We start from the raw sequence: 19,659 nt of genomic DNA on the forward strand, positions 1-19,659 counted from the left end.
GTGGGCCTGTGACAGTCCCCACCTCCCTTCACTCTCTTGAGGAGGTGTGGTTGAGTCTCTCCCAATAAAGGACACCTATTGCTCCTCTGTTCTGCAGTTTGCTGGAACCTCTTCACAGACTTGGTCATATAAGAGACACCAAATGTGAAACCCAGACTTCCTGGAATGGCGGATTCAGACTCTAGCAGGACAGACTTAACCCTTCATCCTTCCAAGGCAGACTATTTGTCATCTGCTTCTCTAAACTCTGTATGTCCAAATTGTCTAATCAAGTTGATATGTTTTCACTTTTCATCCCTTCTATGTTCCTTTACCGTTCTTGGTTCCCTCTCTTTTAAAATCAGGCATATTGTTTCATTAGGTGACATTATTAATGCACACCAAAGAGCCTGCCAACTTGTGAAGCTCATAAAAATATGAGCTCTCTGGACTGCTGTTCATTGATGCCCTTCGTTAGTAGTGATAGGAATTGCCCCCATATGTCCATTACGGCTTGCTGGAAAAATAACATTCTGAACTGATGCAGAGTGAACGGAGAAGAACCAGGGGAATAATTTATACAATTAACAATAACATCATGAAGGCGAACCACTTTGTAAGACTTAAGAACCAGGATCAATTCAGTGACCAACTATGACTCCATGGGACCAGTAATGAGGCATGCTACAGTCTTTATGACACAGAGGTGATGGACTCAGGGTTTAAAAAAAAAGTCATATTTTTTTAACATGGCCAATGTGGGAATTTGCTTTCCTTAATAATGAATATTTATTATAAGGGCTTTATTTTTCTTCCTTTTTTATTTAATTAAGAAGGAGGTAGGAGGCAGGAAAAACAAATGTTTGTTCATTTTTTTAAAAAAAAATTTTAAAATATGCTAAAGAAGAAGAACAGGAATGTGATGATACATTTTCAGGATGATTTCCCCTAGGATTGTAGTTTGGGGATGTTTACTCCCTATAAAGTATAACTTCCTATTTCTAAGGGGAAGAAAGTCTGAAGTCTTCATAAAGCATCTTGGACACCTAAAAAAAATCAAGGAAAACAAAGCTAATGAGCTAATTTTGAAGGATTCTTCAGTGTACTATATTCAAAAATCCCTAAAAATGCAGATCGATTTTGAAAAGCAATGGGAAATTTTTGTAGTCAAACACATTTATTTTTTATTGAATCAAAAAATATTTGAAAATGTTTCCTGAACTGAAGTATAGTTATTTTCACCAATCCCTACATTAAACCTTTCATAAAGAATTGTAAGGCTTTTATTACAGAGTGAGTACATACCATAGTACTGTATGCATCTCATAGGAATCCAACAAGTGTAAAATAATAATGATTTTCAACATTTTGTTGAAAAAAGATTGCATTGTTCTACAATACTGAATTAGATAGGATCATGTGATCATGGGTATTGGAGCTAGAAGTGACCTTAGAGGTCATTTATTTCCAATCTCCTCATTTTTACAGATGAGAGAGAACCTGAGACTGCAAGATGAAGTGATTTGTCTGAAGTTACACAGGTAATGAGTGGCAGGGTGTAGGTAAACTCCAACCCCAGTTTTTTGACACCAAAACCAGAGCTTCAAAACTACATCGTGGTAAGTTTCAGATCAGAACAAAAGGCAGAAAAGAGGACAAAAACAGGTAAAATAATAGGTGAAAATACTGTGTGTTTTTTTTTTAGTTGACTATGTAAAAGAGGAATCTGCTGTAACAAGATATTTTTGGCAACCAGTGATTATTCAGTGAAGCTCAGTGAAGCTTCTGATGGAGAAGCATTTATTAGTAATCAGAGATCTGTAATGAGTAGATATTAGGCAAAGAATCCAATTGAAATTGGCTGAACTAAATTTTCTTCCAAGTAATGGTACTTCAAGAGTGAAAATGTGATGTATTGGTGAAGTAATGGGAAAAAAACTTAGTTATTATTAAATAACATTTTTAAATATTTGAAATAAAAACATTAAATTTGATTAATTTAAATGTTAAACTATTAAATTTAATTTAAATGTTAAAATACTAAATTTAATTTAAATGTTAAAATATTAAATTAAATTTTAAAATATTAAATTAAATTTTAATTTTAAAATATTAAAGTAAATTTAACTTTTAAAACAAAATTTAATTTAACTTTTAAACTATTAAATTAAGTTTTAATTTTAAAATATTAAATTTAATTTAAATTTTAAAATGTTAAGTTAAATTTAAATTTTTATTAGCCCATTATTACTATGGAAAAATAGGAGATTTAGTTTACTGATATTTATTGTTGATATTTTTTTCTGGTTCTGCTTACTTCACCCTATGTCAGCTTATATTATCTTCCCATACTTCCCTGAATTCTTCATATTCTTTGTTTCTCACGGTGCAGTAATATTGAATTGCATTCCTTGACCACAGATTTATTTTGACAATTGATGGGCACTTTATTTGTTTCTGGATCTTTGCTACCAGAAAAATGTCACCATGATATTTTGGTGTATAAGGAACTTTTCTGTGTTTTCCTCCCTGATTAGCAGTGGGATCCCTGAGTCAAAAGACATGAATATTTTGATCACTTTTTTGGGGGATAATTCTGAATTGCTTTCCAATGTGGTTAGTATGCTGATAGTATATATTTTGGTATATATGCTATTTCCCCAATTACATGTAAAAACAGTTTTAACCTTCTTTTTGTTTGTTTCAAGTTCCAAATTCTATCCCTCCCTTTCTCCCTTCTCCTACCCTGAGACAGTAAACAAGCTGGTACAGATCGTACATGTGCAATCACATCAAACATATTTCCATTCCATGGAAAGTATATTAATGGAGATTGGATTATTTTTAAACACTGATATAGTAGATCCCAGAATGCACCAGAAGAATAAGAATTCAAGATTTATCATACATGGGCGGCGGTGGGAGCAGCAGTAATCCTCCATTAAAGTCTTATTCTGATCTCACCTAATAGTTTGGGGATGGTCCTGGGCTCTGAATGGCTACACCAGTAAAGGGAAAATCCTGTGTCAAGTTCTACCAAAGTATGGAATGGATGTAGTGATAATAGTGATGTGCGTGTGTGTGTGTGTGTGTGTGTGTGTGTGTGTGTGTGTGTGTGTGTGTGAGAGAGAGAGAGAGAGAGAGAGAGAGAGAGAGAGATGTCTGTTTAGGGCAGGTAGGTGGCACCATAATGCACAGAGTGTGGTTCCAGCAGTCAGGAAGACCCCTTTTCCTAAGTTCAAATCTGGCTTCAGAAACACTTACTATCTGTGTGACCCTGGGCAAATCACTTCGCCCTGTTTACTTCAGTTTCCTCATCTGTTAAAAAAAAAATGAGCTGGGGAAGGAAATGGCAAACCACTCTAGTATCTTTGCCAAGAAAACCTCGATAGGGTCACAAAGAGTCAGACATGACTGAAAATTACTGGACAACAAATGTGTTTGTTATCCAAGGACCAACTTAGCTAAATTCGGAGGTGCTTATTGCCAGATTGACGGCTGGGTGATAAAATGTCTAGCCATAGCAGCTAAGTCGTGCAATGGGTAAGAGCATTGGATTTGGATGGAGGAAGACCTGTGTTCAAATCCCACCACAGATACATACCAGCTGTGTGACTCTGGGCAAGTCATTCAACCTCTCTGTCTCAGTTTCCTCGTCTATCAAAGGAGAATGATATTAACACCTACTTCTCAAGATTGCTGTGAAGAGCAAATAAAGCTATCATATATGAAATGAGTTGTAAACTCTAACAGTGCCATGGAAATGCTAGCTATTATGATTAAAATATTATCTATTCAGTTTGAAAGAATATAGATCTAGAGACCAGGGAGGGATCTTCTAGATCGTCTTGTGCATTGTCTCATTTTACAGATAAGCACATTAAAGGTGAACCGACTCATCCAAAGTCACACAGGCAGAAAGTAACAGAGCCAGGATTTGCACCCAGCTTGACTGACACCAAGTCCTGACTACTTTCCAGTGCCCTGTGATGGATAGGTGAAGGGAGGACCCCCGCTGACCAAATTACAGATTATTGAATTAATATCAAGTATGTCTAGGGGATGTTGACACTTACCTGACCCAGGTTTTTATTTATTTTTTTCTTTTGCTTTGCATGGAATTTTTCAGTTACTAGAATATGCCTTTATATTTTAAATAGAAAAAATAGAAAGTCCTGCTTATAAAATGAGTTTCTTATCCATTGTACAGCTGTGCTTTGTTGTGCTTGTTTAGACGGCTGGATGTTGTGGGGGGAGGGCAGGGAGAAGTATAAAATATCATGCATTTGGACTCAAAAAGAAAGGATTTTTTGTGTGTGTCTCTGGGATTCATTTGTTTTCCTGGGGACAAGTAAACATTTAACAGCGGTGCCCTCATCGCAGCTTTGACTAGGAATAGTTTGCCCTTGAGATCAAAGAAAGCTGTAAAAACAAGAAATAGCAACCTGTTGGAACGCCAAGTTGTACCACCCTTCTGTGCTCACGTAATTAGGGCAGACCGCAGCAGCAGCACGCTCTTCTGATATCTGTCAGGAGGGTTAGACAGCAACCACATTTAAATATATTCACTCAACTCTGATGAGAGATGAAACGTTATCTCCTTTTCTTTCTGTCTCACTGCTATTAATCTTCATATAGTCAGGCTTTGTCTCACCCCGAGACCTCAAATGTCCTCTATCTCAAAGCTCACCAAGTGTCCTCCATTTCCATATTTTAAAAGTTCTAAATAAATTCATTTCACCTATAAAGACTTTTTTCTTCTGCTTTGCAAATGGTAGGTGTTTGTCTAAATGGGTCTAAATGCTGTGTAGGTGAAGGGAGTACTCACACTGACAAAATTATAGATTATTGAAATAAGAACAATTATGTCTGGGGTATGTTGACCACTTACTTGAGCTTAAAAAGCAGAATCTCATGAAACTTTTCAGTTACTAGAATTTGCCTTTATATTTTAAATCATGACACAGTGTTGCAGAAAGCATTGGGTCTAAATTCTTACTCTAGAACTATTCCTGGAATGACTTTAAACAAATCATTTCACCTTTCTAGGCTTCAAACGTCTCAGCTGTAAAATGAGGGGGTTGGATTAAATGACATCTGGGGGTCCTTTCAACACTAAATCTCTTATCCCATGATTACCCCATTAGATTGTAAACTCCTTGAGGGCAGGGACTGTCTTTGCCTCTTTTTACATCCCCAGCACTTGGCACAGGGCCTGGAACATAGTAGGTACTCAACAAATATTTATTAACTAACTGACTAATGTATATAAGAATATGTTTCTTATATAGGGTTTTTGAAATTGCAAGTGCCAACCTTCTTCATGAATGTTAAAGAGTTGTTATTTCTTGCTACAGAACCTAAATATGAATAAGTAGCTGTATTGTAATTCATTAAATTGTCAGCTCCTAGAGGGCAGCGACCAGCTTTCTTTTTCTTATTTGTATCCCCAGCTCTTAGTATAGTGCCTGGCAAATGAGGGTGATGAGGAGGAGGAGGAGGAGGAGGAGGAGGATGATGACATTTATATAGCACTTACTACATATATATATAGTAGGCACTTATGTTTATTGAATTATTGAATATTGGTAAACTGAGGCCTTTTACTCTTCATCATTAGCGTCTTCTTGAAAGTTTTTCCCTCCTCAGTGGAACATGAGCTATCATTTCACATGCGGAATCCCAACAGGAAAAAAACCAAATGGCTCCTCTTGACCTCTCTGGAAAGATTCATGGCCATATGAGTTGGCTAGCATCCTATACATGTTAATTGTTTCTTTTTTCTTTCCCTTTCACCACTCACACCACTTGAGGTCTCTTCATATTTTCCTCAAAATAATTTCATAAATAGGTGTCCATCTGGGCCCAAATGATCCCCCAGCATCTGGTATCATAGACAAAGACTCACTTTATGCTTCTTGTTAGCTAACCTCGAGTAAATTAGGAAATGTTCCGATTTCATGTCTTCATTATTCTTGGTCAGTTACTGGCCTCACAGATCCCAAAGCATTGATTTGTAATCGAAAGTAACAGCTAACACCATTTTGGAACTCCTGAAAAAGGAGAGAGCTTCTCTATCATATGTCAGAGACAGGACTTCTCTGTTACAACAGTGGAAAGCTGGGAAGCCATCATACCCCAAGCTGTCATACCCCAAACTGGAGTGACTGACATTCTATTGTTTTCATTCAGAGGCAGATGGGGAGACCTTCCCGCAGCATCCTGCCATCTCCAGCTGTCTGGAAAACAACAACCACCACAAACAAACAAACTTTGAATAATTCTCTCAGGTACACTTAAGTCTTACTTGTGGGTTTTCTCTCTAGTGACTTCTTCGAATAAAATCTGACTTGTCCCTTATTAAGTCCTTCTGGCAATTTTTTATGTACTAGGTGCCTTGAAAGCAGAATTGAGAAACTCTCAGGTTCACTAAACCTTCAAGTCCCTGGCTGCTTCTTCTGCTGTGATAGGGTCTGGTTGCACCGCCCCCCCAAAAAAGGTAATTTCTGCAAACACTTCTCCAAGGAGATGACCACTAACTACCAGGAAGATCCTGCAACTGAACGCATGAAGAAAACCCAAGCTATGTCCTGACTGGCCAGCAGAGCTAGACCTTGTGAGTTGCTTAGATAGTACAGATCCAGAGATTAATGTCAAATTTCTATTGAGAAGTCCTACAAAGTTGCCATTCTGGGAGAATATGTTAGGTAATGAGTTATTGTTTTATGTTTTAAGTACTTGTCAATGGGTGCTTATGAGTCTTTTGTGTTTTAAAAATTTTTGTGGTTGAATAAATAAGTATCTGTCCCATATGTGACATCTTCTTTGAACATGAAGTACCTTTTCTAGAAAGGAGCCTTTGGGGAGACCCTAGATGTAAATCTTGCCAAAATTTTGTTTTATAGATTTCCCCCAGAGTTCTATTTCAGGTTGGAGGCATAACGATTTAGCTAGAACAAGAAAAGTTTGATTCCCATAGTTTGGGGTCAAACTCCCTTAGGACTGACCCTGGTCCATGAGTAAGTGTCCAGAGCCAGAACCCTTGCCTGGACTGCCAAGGCAGATGAGGTTTTGGCTGTGTCAAAACAGAGGCAGCCTTGAAAATAGACCACTCACCATCTCTTCTTCATCACTGTAACCACACAGTGGGTGGCTCTTACTGGATCAGTTGCCAATTTTCTTTGGCATGATCTTGTCATGGAGATGTGCAAGGACCTACCTACCAGGAGGAAATTCTGATGATGAATATCTTTCAGGAAGGGGCCAGAGCATGGCTACCTCCCCATAGAGTGGGCATGTGATCGGTGAGAAATGCTCCAGGCTTTAAGATCACAGGGTGTCTCTAATCATTACATTGGAAGAATTTCAATGATCTCTGATAATGAAGGGGCCTGATTTTCCTACCAGAGTAAGTATACCTCAACACTGAATTTCAGTTTCCTGTGTATGAGATCTTTCCCACAGTTCCAACCAGGAGAATTTAAAATTAATTATGGAAAGTGTTCCTAGATATCTATCAAAAGGACCAATTGATTGAAATAATTCTAACTTGTATTATCTAACACAGGCAGTGACTTGTATAAATGCTGACTACTGAAAGACAGCTGCAGGGAGTGGAGTAACATTAGGCAGTGTGTTAGAGGATGGTGGATCTCACAGGTGATAAATGGGAAAAACTTGTTTGACATAGTAATGATTAAAGGCATTATTCTCGATTCTACTTACAAGGTATCCAGTACATAAAAAATTGCCTGAAGGGCTTAATAAGGGACAAGTCAGATTTTATTCAAAGAAGAAGAATTGCAAAATCCTTAGTGTTTCGGCCCAATAAGCTCAGCAGCCAGGGTGACCATTTGACATTGACTGAGCATTGTCCATTTGGTTGGAGGTATTTGGCATCTCTTTTCAGAAGGAAATGAGTACAAGGGACTCAAATCTCATTTCTGCTCGATTTTAATTTCCCATTTGAAATATAGAATTAAGAGAGGGCAAGAGCTGTAAGACAGGAAAATCTCTTATGTCTGTGTGTGGCTTTAATGAAAGTATTCCCACAGCAGAGAAATAGGATATAAATAGCACTGTAAAATGGTTGTGTCACTCTGGCAGTATAAGAACAGGTAAATTTCTGAGAGAGGGTAGGGGGAGGGGCAGAGAGAGAGAGAGAGAGAGAGAGAGAGAGAGACAGAGACAGAGACAGAGAGAGAGAGAGACAGAGACAGAGAGAGACAGAGAGACAGAGAGAGAGAATATAAATCATCATTATTGTTAAGACTTATTAGTGAAAAATGAGCCATAGGAAGAGCTTCAGGCAAGGTAAGAGTGGAGAAACCAACAGCTGCATTTGCTAATTGGCACCGAGACTGTTTGGATTTGTTATTGCCACAGCTGGTCAGCTATTTGGGAGTTTTTTCCCAGCACCAAGCTCAGACTTCACCAGACCTTTTAAGGGAGGCTGTATATCATTATTACATCCAGGGTCATAATTATACATGAGTACCCCCTATTTATAACATATGAGAGCTCTAATACTCAAGACTTCTATGTCTATCTATATATCTATTCTATATTTTACGGACTAATCTGGGGTTTGATTCCAGATGGAATCAAGCTTATGGGATTAATTCCTTTTTGGATGTTCCATACCTATTTTGTTTCATCTAAGTTGTTTCTCTTTTTTTTTAAACCTAGTTCACTTATCCCCTCATCAGGTGAATTCAGACCTCCATTCGGAGTGTCCATGATTTTGCAGACATCCAGTGGAGAAGTTTTGAGTGATCTTGGTGTTGTAAGGACCCTTGATGAGAATTTGGTTTACCTCCTGGATTGTTCTATGCACTGCAGGAATTCATTGGAGAAAGGTATGAGATGCCCTAGGTGTTGGATGGATCCACAGAAAAATTTTCATCTAGGGCAGTTTAGTTCCTAAACTAAGAACAAAGGTATATATTCTAGTCAACCTCAGGTCCCCAATCCTTGCTCGGAGAGCTCACTCGGAACTAGACTTTCTCTCAGAGAGTGAAAGTTAGTTTTCCTTTCCTTTTCTTTACTATATTTCTTTTTCTTTATTTTTCTATTATTTGTCTTAAACCCTTGGCTGATCAAAGTTCCAGTACTTTAACTGGAGTTAGATCATAGTTTAACTGGAGTTAGAGAAAGGCACATGGTAGGTCCTTAATTTTTTTTTTATTGACTCACTGGTTGTTTCAACTTTAATTCTTGTTCTTTCCTAATTTATTTGGGTTGATACAGGACCTTAAAGGTACTAACTAGGCAGTGAGAATTTTGTGAAACATTTGCTGAATTTGTATCCTCAGTACTTTTTTGTACCTTCAGCACTTAGTATAGTGCATGGCACATAATAAGGGCTTAGTAAATGCTTGTTAACTGCCTACCTGACTATACAACTTTATATTTGAGATTATTGTCATCTCTAATCCACCCAGCTATAGTAGGTCTGTAACCTCATAAAAGACTAGTAATTTGGGGATTTTCTAAAAATTGTGCTGAATGAACTTCTTAGGTCTCTTTTTCTCATTCAAGAGGCCTTTAAGAACTATGTCACCTCAACTTTGTTGAGACTTGGAACAAGGAACTGGAGAAGACACTCAAAAGGACAATGCTTGAGATTCCCCAGAGATCTATCCAGAATTAGCCATATGAACAAATGCACCCGGAACAACCCAGTTGATTTGCTGGTAACAGCAAGTATTTATCTGAGAGGAGAGTTTAGTATGGGGTATCCGATGAAACGTGTGAGAATGAGCTTGTGCCCCTTCTAGAGGGCCACATGTGCTCTGGCCCCTTGCCAAAAAATAAGTTTGGTTAGTATATAGTGATTGGCCAATTGTCTCATGGAGGGCAAGAGGTGGGCAGAAGCTAGATCAAAAATAATTTGAGACCAAGGCAGAAAGAACTTTCCACCCAGGGGATTTTAAAGGGAAAGGACAAGTCTCCTCTTTCTGAGTATGACACTTGGGATTCCTTATTTCTCAATCCCTAGCAGTAGCTATGGTGACTATGTAGACATGGCAGCAAGAACATGTGCTTGCTTAGGTAATCCTGAGACTGAACTTCAAGTCTCTGGCTGCCTCTTCTGCTTTGTATTTCTTTGTTTAAGCACAATGACCAAACATCAGTCCTGAGATGGGTGACTCTAGCCTTGATGGTTCGGTAAATTTCAAAGCCAAAGGAAGGTGATTTCTGAAACACAGTGTTTCTTAGAGGAGAAGGTGCTCTACTACCAGAAGGATTCTGCAGTTGAATGGTTTAAGCCCAAACCATGCTTTGGTTTGTCTGGAGGACAGAACTTTGTGATTAGCTGAGGCAATGCAGATCTATGTGAATGGGAAGTATCTATTTAACAGTACTACAAAACCCCCATCAGCCTTTACATCCTGGGAGAATATAATAGAGGTGGTAGATTACCATTTAATATTTTAAGTATTTGTTATTGAGTATTTATGTATATTTTTTGTTTCAAAGCATTTCTTTTGTGGTGAAGGAAACAAAATAGTTGTCCTCTACCTGATATCTACTACTTTGTACATCAAGTACCTTCTCTCCAAGGGACTCTGTTAATCCTTTTCCTGAAGACACTAGACATGAGCAAAATCTATGCTTTCTTTAAGAGATTTTCCTGGGAATTCACCTTAGAGGTGAGAGTAATGAGGCAGAGGGTATGAAAAGAAAAGCCTGATTCCCCTCTCTTTGGGGCCAAGCTCCCACCAGGACTGAACCCTGTCTACCTTTATGGAAAGGGGTCCGTTAGGTTGGTGTATAGTTTGAAAAGCAAACATGATGCCAGGATGAATGGATAGAAACAAAGTGTTTCAGAACTGCAAGTAATGAATAGGATATTACTAGCCTCTACAAGGCTTTTGAAGTTTATAGAACACAAATGATGTTTTCCTGAGTTCTTTGTAAAACAAATCATATTTTAAATGTCCTAGAGGAGCCTGTGACTGCAAATCCTTTCATAAGATGAACAATTATCTGCTTTCTTGGCTTTGAAATAATCCTGGATTTTCATATACCACGGTTGTTTGAAGGGATGTGTGTCCAAATCAGGATACCCAATTTGGGGTGCCACCACTAAAGTGTGACGCGGAGAACATATTTTTTGACAAATGTCAAGGTCTCAAAGGAAAACCCCCAGAACTATCCACTGCCAATTTGGCCGATCACCAAGTGTTTCTCTGCTTTAAATGTGCATCAGCCTGGTTGTAATGGAGCATTCAGAAGAATAGAGGCAGAGTCTCCTCCACTCTGTGGTTCTTCAGTGAGTGTTGCTGTACTTTTCAAGACAGAGAGGAAGAAGGTGGCCAAAAGGCACCAATGCAAAGTAGAGTTACTGTTGTAAAGACACAGTACCTTGTCCTGGATGGGGGCAGAGTTGTTTTTTCCCCATCTCTTCTTATTTTTTTAAATTTATTTATTTATTTTTAGTTTTCAACATTCACTTCCATAATCTTTTGAGTTTTCAATTTTCTCCCCTTCCGTCTCCTCCCCGCTTTCTAAGACAGCATGCAATCTGATATAGGCTCTACATATACTTTCATATTAAATGTATTTTCACATTATTCATGTGAAATTTTGATGGCCAAAGGCTGCCTCCTTAATTTTGGGTTTACTGGCTAGATTTCTTTCTCAAACTCTAGTATCTTTGCCAATAAAATCCCAAATGGGGTCATGAAGAGTCAGGCACTATTGAAAATGACTCAACAACAACAAACAACTATGTACATGGTAGTCAGCACATTCCTATTTATGTTAATTATGTACTCAATGTCTCCTTTCCCTCACTTATTCCACTTTCAACTTTAAAATCTTCTACAGAACTGTGTTATATACCAATATAATTCTCCTTCCTAGCCAAATGGGTGAGAAAGCTAAGGGCATCACAGGCAACTCTACACATAATTTTGCCCCAAGTTAGCCATTTATGGCTTCTGGAGGAAGGATATTGTAGACATGTAAGCACAAGGCTCACCTGAGAAATCACCTCCTTGGAGAAGCTTTTTCTTATTTCCCAAATTGTTAGAGATCTCTTCCCCCTCAAATTTCTACAATTTAAGTTCCTTGAGGAGAGGGACTATGTTTCCTTTTACTTTCCTATCCACAGTGCAAAGAAATAAAAGAAAACAATAGAATGGAAAAGACAAAAGATCTCTTCAAGAAAATTAGAGATATCAAGGGAATGTTTTATGAAAAAAATGGGTATGATCAAATGATAGAGACTTAACAGAAGTAGAAGAGATTAAGAAGTGGTGGCAAGAATATACAAAAGAACAATACAAGAAAAATTTTAACATCATCAATAACCATGATGGTGTGGTTACTGATCTAGAACCAGACATCCTTGGAAGATGAAATCAAGTGGTCCTTAGGAAACACTGCTAACAATAGGCTAGTGGAGATGATGGAATTACAGATGAGCTATTTAAAACCCTAAAAGATGATGCTATTAAAATATTGCACTCAATATGCCAGCAAATTTGAAAAACTCAACAGTGGCCACTGGATTGGAAAAGATCAGTTTATATCCTAATCTTAAAGAAGGGCAATGCCAAAGAATGTTCAAATTACCAAGCAACTGTACTAATTTCACCCACTAGCAAAGTTATGCTTAGGCTTCTACTAGGTAGGCATCAGAAATATGTGAACTAAGAATTACCAGAAGAGCAGGTTGGTTTTCAAAGAGGCAGAAGAATTAGAGACCAAATTGCCAACATTCACTGGATTATAGAGAAAGCAAAGGAGTTCCAGAAAAATATCTATTTCTGCTTCATTGACTACACTAAAGCCTTTGACTGTGTGGATCACAACAAAATGTAGAAAGTCCTCAAAGAGATGGGAGGACCAGATCATCTCTGGAGGAACCTGTATGTGGTCCAAGAAGTAACAGTTAGAATTGAACGTGAACAACTGATTGGTTTAAGATTTGAAAAGGAGCATGACAAGACTGTATATTGTCACCTTATTTAGTTAACTTATATGCAGGGTATATCAGACCAAATGCTAGGCTGGATGAATCAAAAGCTATAATTAAGACTGCCAGGAGAAATATCAACGATCTCACATATGTAGATGATACATTGTGATGATAGAAAGTGAAGAAGAATTAAGAAGCCTCTTGATGAAGATTAAAGGAGAGAGTGTAAAATTTGACTTGAAGCTTAACATCAAAAAACTAGGATCATGACAACTCGTTTCATCACTTCCTGGCAAATAGAGGAAGAAGAAATGGAAGCAGTGTCAGATTTGATATTCTTGGGCTCAAAGATTACTGCAGACAGTGACTGCAGCCATAAAATTAAAGAATGCTTGCTCCTTAGAAGGAAATCTGGATAGCATACTAAAAAGCAGAAACATCATCTTGCTGACAAAGGTCTGTATAGTCAAAGCTATGGTTTTTCCAGTACCACTATATGGCTATAAGGAAAGCTGAGCATGGCAGAATCGACACTTTCAAATTGTGGTGCCAGAGAAGACTTTTGAGTCCCTTGGACAGCAAAGAGATCAAATTAGTCAAAACTTAAAGAAATTAATTCAGACTATTCACTGGAAGGTCAAATACTGAAGCTGAAGCTTAAATACTTTGGCCATATAATGAGAAGAGAGGACTCATTGGAAAACCTTTGATGCTGTGAAAGATTGAAGGAAAAAGGAAAAGGGGATGTCAGAGGACAAGGTGGGTAGAGAGTTTCATAGAAGCTTGCTAGACTTTTGGAGATAGTGGAGGATAGAAGGACCTTGTATGCTGTAAATCAAGAAAGAATTGGACACAACTAGACTGAAAAACAACAACACCCCTAGTAGACTAGCACAGTGCTTTGCATAAGAGATATTTGATAAATACCAACTGAATTGTATTCAATCAAGCTGATTGTTTTCTTTCAAATATACACACACATAGATATATGCATGTATGTGTGTGTGAAGAGAGAGAGGGAGGGATAGAGAGAGAGAGAGAGAGGTTGCCCCCTCCTTAATTTTCATCCCATTTATGTACGCTCTTACCTTTCCAGCTACCCATACAATGAATCTGCCCTTGATTTTATTTGCATGCCCAGCACTTAGCAGTGCATGGCATCCTATTGTGGTTGTGGTTGTATGGTTTGTCCTTCGTTCTGGAAGAGGACCATGACATCAGGAAGATGTTGCCATGACTTGCAAGTGAATTGGATTTAAGTGAGGGAGGGCTATGCAGTCACCAGCCTCACTTTCTCCTCCGGAACCATCTGGGTCCAGTGGCCAGATATAGATCAGGACAACTGGAGATGGGCCAAGCGGCAACCTGTAAGAGGCTTAATGAATGCTTGTTGAATTTAATGAAGATGAATCTAATTGAATTTAGTTGAATCTGCATATAATAGGAATATTTCTTCGATCTTTTTCTATACATTCTTTTTTTAATTATATTTTTTATTTTTAGTTTACAACACTTAGTTTTACATGTTCTTGACTTTTAAATTTTCTTCCCTTCCCTCCCCCCTTCCCCACCAAGATAGCATGCAGTCTGATATAGATTCTACAGAGACCTTTGCATTAAACTTATTTACACAATAGTCAAGTTGCAAAGAAGAATTATGACCAATGGAATGAATCATGAGAGAGAAGAAACAAAACCAAAAAAAAGAGGAAAAAAAGGAAAGCAAATAGTTTGCCTCAATCTGCACTAAGACTCCACAGTTCTTTCTCTGGATGTAGCTCGCTTTTTCCGTGTTGAGTCCTTTGGAGCTGTCTTTGAACCTTGTATTGCTGAGGAGAGTCAAGTCTATCAAAGTTAGTCATTACAGAATCAATATGTTCGTGGTTGTGTATAAGGTTCTCCTGGTTCTGCTCCGCTCACTCAGCATCATACCATATAGGTCTTTCCAGGTTATTATGAAGTCTGTATCTTCCCCATTTCTTATACAGCAATAGCATTCCATTACATTCATATACCACAACTTGTTCAGCCATTCCCCAATTGAGGGGCATCCCCTTAATTTCCAATTTTTTGCCACCACAAAAAGAGCAGCTATAAATATTTTTGTACATATAGGTCCCTTTCCCACTTTGGGATATAGCCCTAGGAGTGGTATTGCTGGGTCAAAGGGTATGCACATTTAATCTTACTTTGTTGTCTTTATGGCTCATATGCTTATGCATGTAAGATGTATATTGGATAGTATCTTAAAGGAGAAGTCTCAGCGTCTTTGTTGCAATTTTAATTCAATTAAATGACTAGTCTTTCAAGGCATTTAACATGAGTCTGGGTTTCTTTATCTGTAAAATGGGATAATGATACCTGTCCTGCCTGGCTTACAGGATGGTAGTGATGTTCAAATGAGATGCTATGTTTTATAAATGTCATTTTCATCATCATCATAATTCCCATGTGCTTTAGACATAGAAAGGCCTAGGCCCTAGAGAATAGATGTCAGATGCATGGAGTTATCTTTGTCTGGAACAGAGCACAGGCCCACACAATTAGGCATATTATAAATGCTTTGATGATGGTGATAATAATGATATTCAAAGCCTTTGGAATATCTTATCTGCAGGCAAAATTTTTAGTTATAGTGTCTAGGAAGAGAGTTAGACATCCTTCACTGTGTTGCTTCATCTCAGTAATATCACAGCTGCAAAGTCAACATCACTCTCATTTCACCCTCACTCTGAATAACAAAATTGTGGTTACTCCAGTTAATAACCAAGGACCCCAACTACTTGAATAAATGACTAACCTCAAATATAATGCCAACCTAATCTTAGATAATCCCTCCAAATTATCTCACATTAGTCTTCCATTATAACTTAATTGAATCACACAAAGATGGCTTTTGCCTTCATACACAGCTCATCAAAAGAGTCATCATTCTGACCTTTCCCAGGCAATTGTTTTTCTAAAGCCCGTGGGATTCTCCTTTCTCATTGGTTGTTTCTCCCCACCTTACCTATAAAAAAATGTAGCAGATCACAAACAAAATGTGCTAAGTGGGAGAAGAAACACTTTTTATGAATTCTCCAGGCTCCATAGAGATGGTCTAACTATTGCCTAAGTTCCAGACAACTCCATTACAGTGATTAACTAACTGAATCCTTCATAATAATATTAACTGACATTTATGTGATGTTGTCTTTCAGAATCTCAGGCTGGCTAGATGAAAACTTCCTTCTTCTATCCCAGTTCTCTAATTCCCATCTACTTCAGCCCTACCCTTCAAGAGGTCCTATCTGGTCTCCCCCTCCCCCTCCGTTGTGCCCTTTAGATTGCCTATTATTTTCTTAACAAACTTACCCTTATTTTCAACCTCTTCCTCTCTCACTTTGTGACATGTTTAGGCATTCATGGAAATCTGATTTATCCCTGAGGACACTAAATCTCTGGCCATCCTCTCCAATACTGGGTGCACCTTCTCTCCTGTCCTGTCTCACCTCCAAATCCCCAGAAACACTGGGTCAGGAGGGGTAGTAGGGATACTCCTTGCTTTCTTACTTCCACTTCCAGAGGTTCCCTCTGTCATCAACATTCATTAGCCTTTCCTTTGAGGTCAAATCAAGTCAAGTCAATAAGCATTTATTAAGCACCCCCTAAGTGCCAAGGCACTGTGCTAAGGTTCATTTGATCTAGCCATATCCCCATTTCCAGATCCTGATAACTATTATCCACAGATCATTCTCTCCTTTCTCAAACAGTTTAATGCCTGGTTCACTGACTTTCTCTCCACTCCAACACTAGCCTTTACACTTGTGTAGACAGTATTCTTTGGCCCAGTAGCCCAGAGCCAAGCTGCTACAATTTCCCCTCAGGGTTCTAGAGTTACCCTTGAGGAGTTTGAGATGTTTCTTCTCTAATGCTATTGGTTTGAGCTGTTACCAGTTCTGAGTAACTATTATCTGTCAAAAGAAAAAAATATTAAAACTAATTCTTTATTCTGCAATTTATGCTCATATTGCCATAAATGACTTTATTTAATTCAACATTAATCAATATTAAAGTTATTTCTAGTTTGGCTAGAAAGATATCCAAACTGACATAGCTCCATCCCCTCCAAAATGATTCTGCCACAAGATTTCACAAAACATTTATAAAGATTTTGAACAATAAAAAGATATGTTGGGGGCAGAGCCAAGATGGTGGCTGGAAAGCAGGGACTTGCATGAGCTCCCTGCCAGGTCCCTCCAAAAACCTATAAAAAATGGCTCTGAACAAACTCTAGCACTGCAGAACCCACAAAATAGCAGAGGGAAGCAGGGATCCAGCCCAGGACAGCCTGGATGGTCTCTGGATGAGGTCTATCGCCCACGGAGCTGGGAGTGGAGTGGAGCCCAGCGTGGACTGCAGCAGGACCAACCAGACCAGGAGCAGGGCGGAATAGGCCCTGGCACCCTGAATCAGTGAGCTGCGTCAGTTACCAGACTTCTCAACCCACCAACACCAAAGACAACAGAGAAGGCTAGTGGAAAAAGCTGTGGGGGACAGAGTGAAAAGAGTTTGAGGTTCAGCCACCACCCCAGGGGGAAGTGGGAGTGGTGCAGCTACAGAACTACAGCTGCAGTTGGTTCCAGCCCCAGGCCCACCTGGTGGGAGGAATTAAGTGGTGGACCAGAGAAGGAGTGCAGAGCCTGCTTAAGATTTGCATCAGGTCCGGGTTGGTGGTTCTTGAGGAAGGAGGAGTGCTGGTGTGGCAGAGCTGGCTGTATAGATATAGCTCTGAAATCAACGGCGCATCCCCTCTAGCTTGGAACAACGTACTCTTTATTCTACAAGCAGTCATACCCTGCTGGAAAATTCAAGGGTCAAGTAAGTTGGCTGGGAACATGGCCAGGCAGCGAAAACACACTCAGATTCAGTCTCAGACTTTGGAATCTTTCTTTGGTGACAAAGACCAAAACATACAGCCAGAAGAAGTCAACAAAGTCAAAGAGCCTACATCAAAAGCTCCAAGAAAAACATGAACTGGTCTCAGGCCATGGAAGAGCTCAAAAAGGATTTGGAAAAGCAAGTTAGAGAAGTAGAGGAAAAATTGGGAAGAGAAATGAGAAGGATGTGAGAAAACCATGAAAAACAAGTCAATGACTTGCTAAAGGAGACCCCCAAAAATACTGAAAAAAATATTGAAGAAAACAACACCTTAAAAAATAGACTAACTCAAATGGCAAAAGAGCTTGAAAAAGCCAATGAGGAGAAGAATGCCTTGAAAGGCAGAATTAGCCAAATGGAAAAGGAGGTCCAAAAGACCACTGAAGAAAACACTACCTTAAAAATTAGATTGGAGCAAGTGGAAGCTAGTGACTTTATGAGAAATCAAGATATTATAAAACAGAACCAAAGGAATGAAAAAGTGGAAGACAATGTCAAGTATCTCATTAGAAAAACCACTGACCTGGAAAATAGATCCTGGAGAGATAATTTAAAAATTATTGGACTACCTGAAAGCCATGATCAAAAAAAGAGCCTAGATATCATCTTTCAAGAAATTATCAAGGACAACTGCCCTGATATTCTAGAGCCAGAGGGTAAAACAGAAATTGAAAGAATCTACCGATCGCCTCCTCAAATAGATCCCAAAAAGAAAACTCCTAGGAATATTGTTGCCAAATTCCAGAGCTCCCAGATCAAGGAGAAAATACTGCAAGCAGCCAGAAAGAAACAATTTGAGTATTGTGGAAACACAATCAGAATAACACAGGATCTAGCAGCTTCCACATTAAGGGACCGAAGGGCTTAGAATACAATATTCCAGAGGTTAATGGAGCTAGGATTAAAACCAAGAATCACCTACCCAGCAAAACTGAGTATCATGCTCCAAGGCAAAATATGGATTTTCAATAAAATACAGGACTTTGAAGCTTTCTCAGTGAAAAGACCAGAGCTGAATAGAAAATTTGACTTTCAAACACAAGAATCAAGAGAAGCATGAAAAGGTAAACAAGAAAGAGAAATCATAAGGACTTACTAAAGTTGAACTGTTTTGTTTACATTCCTACATGGAAAGATGATGTGTATGATTCATGAGACCTCAGTATCATAGTAGCTGAAAGGAATATGCATAAGTATATGTGTATGTATATATATACATATGGGTGCATCTATGTATGTATATATGTAGGTGTTATATATATATATATATATATGTATATATAGACAGAGGGCACAGGGTGAGTTGAATATGAAGGGATGATATCTAAAAAAATAAAATCAAATTAAGGGATAAGAGAGGAATATATTGAGAGAGGGAAAAGGGGAGAGATAGAATGGGGTAAATTATCTCGCATAAAAGCGGCAAGAAAAAGCAGTTCTGTAAGGAGGGAAGAGGGGGCAGGTGAGGAGGAATGAGTAAATCTTGCTCTCATCGGATTTGACCTGAGAAGGGAATACCATACACACTCAATTGGGTATCTTACCCCACAGGAAAGAAGGAGGAAGAAGATAAAAACGGGGGACGATAGAAAGAAGGGCAGAGAGGGCGAGGAGGTAACCAAAAACAAACACTTTCGAAAAGGGACAGGATCAAGGGAGAAAATTCAATAAAGCAGGATAGGATAGGAAGGAGCAAAACATGGTTAATCTTTCACAACATGAATATTGTGGAAGGGTTTTACATAATGATACGCATGTGGCCTATGTTGAATTGCTTGCCTTCTTAGGGAGGATGGGCAGGGAGGGAAGAGGGGAGAGAATTTGGAACT

The sequence above is a fragment of the Trichosurus vulpecula genome, chromosome 5 (assembly GCF_011100635.1).
Source record: "Trichosurus vulpecula isolate mTriVul1 chromosome 5, mTriVul1.pri, whole genome shotgun sequence".
Taxonomy (NCBI): domain Eukaryota; kingdom Metazoa; phylum Chordata; class Mammalia; order Diprotodontia; family Phalangeridae; genus Trichosurus; species Trichosurus vulpecula.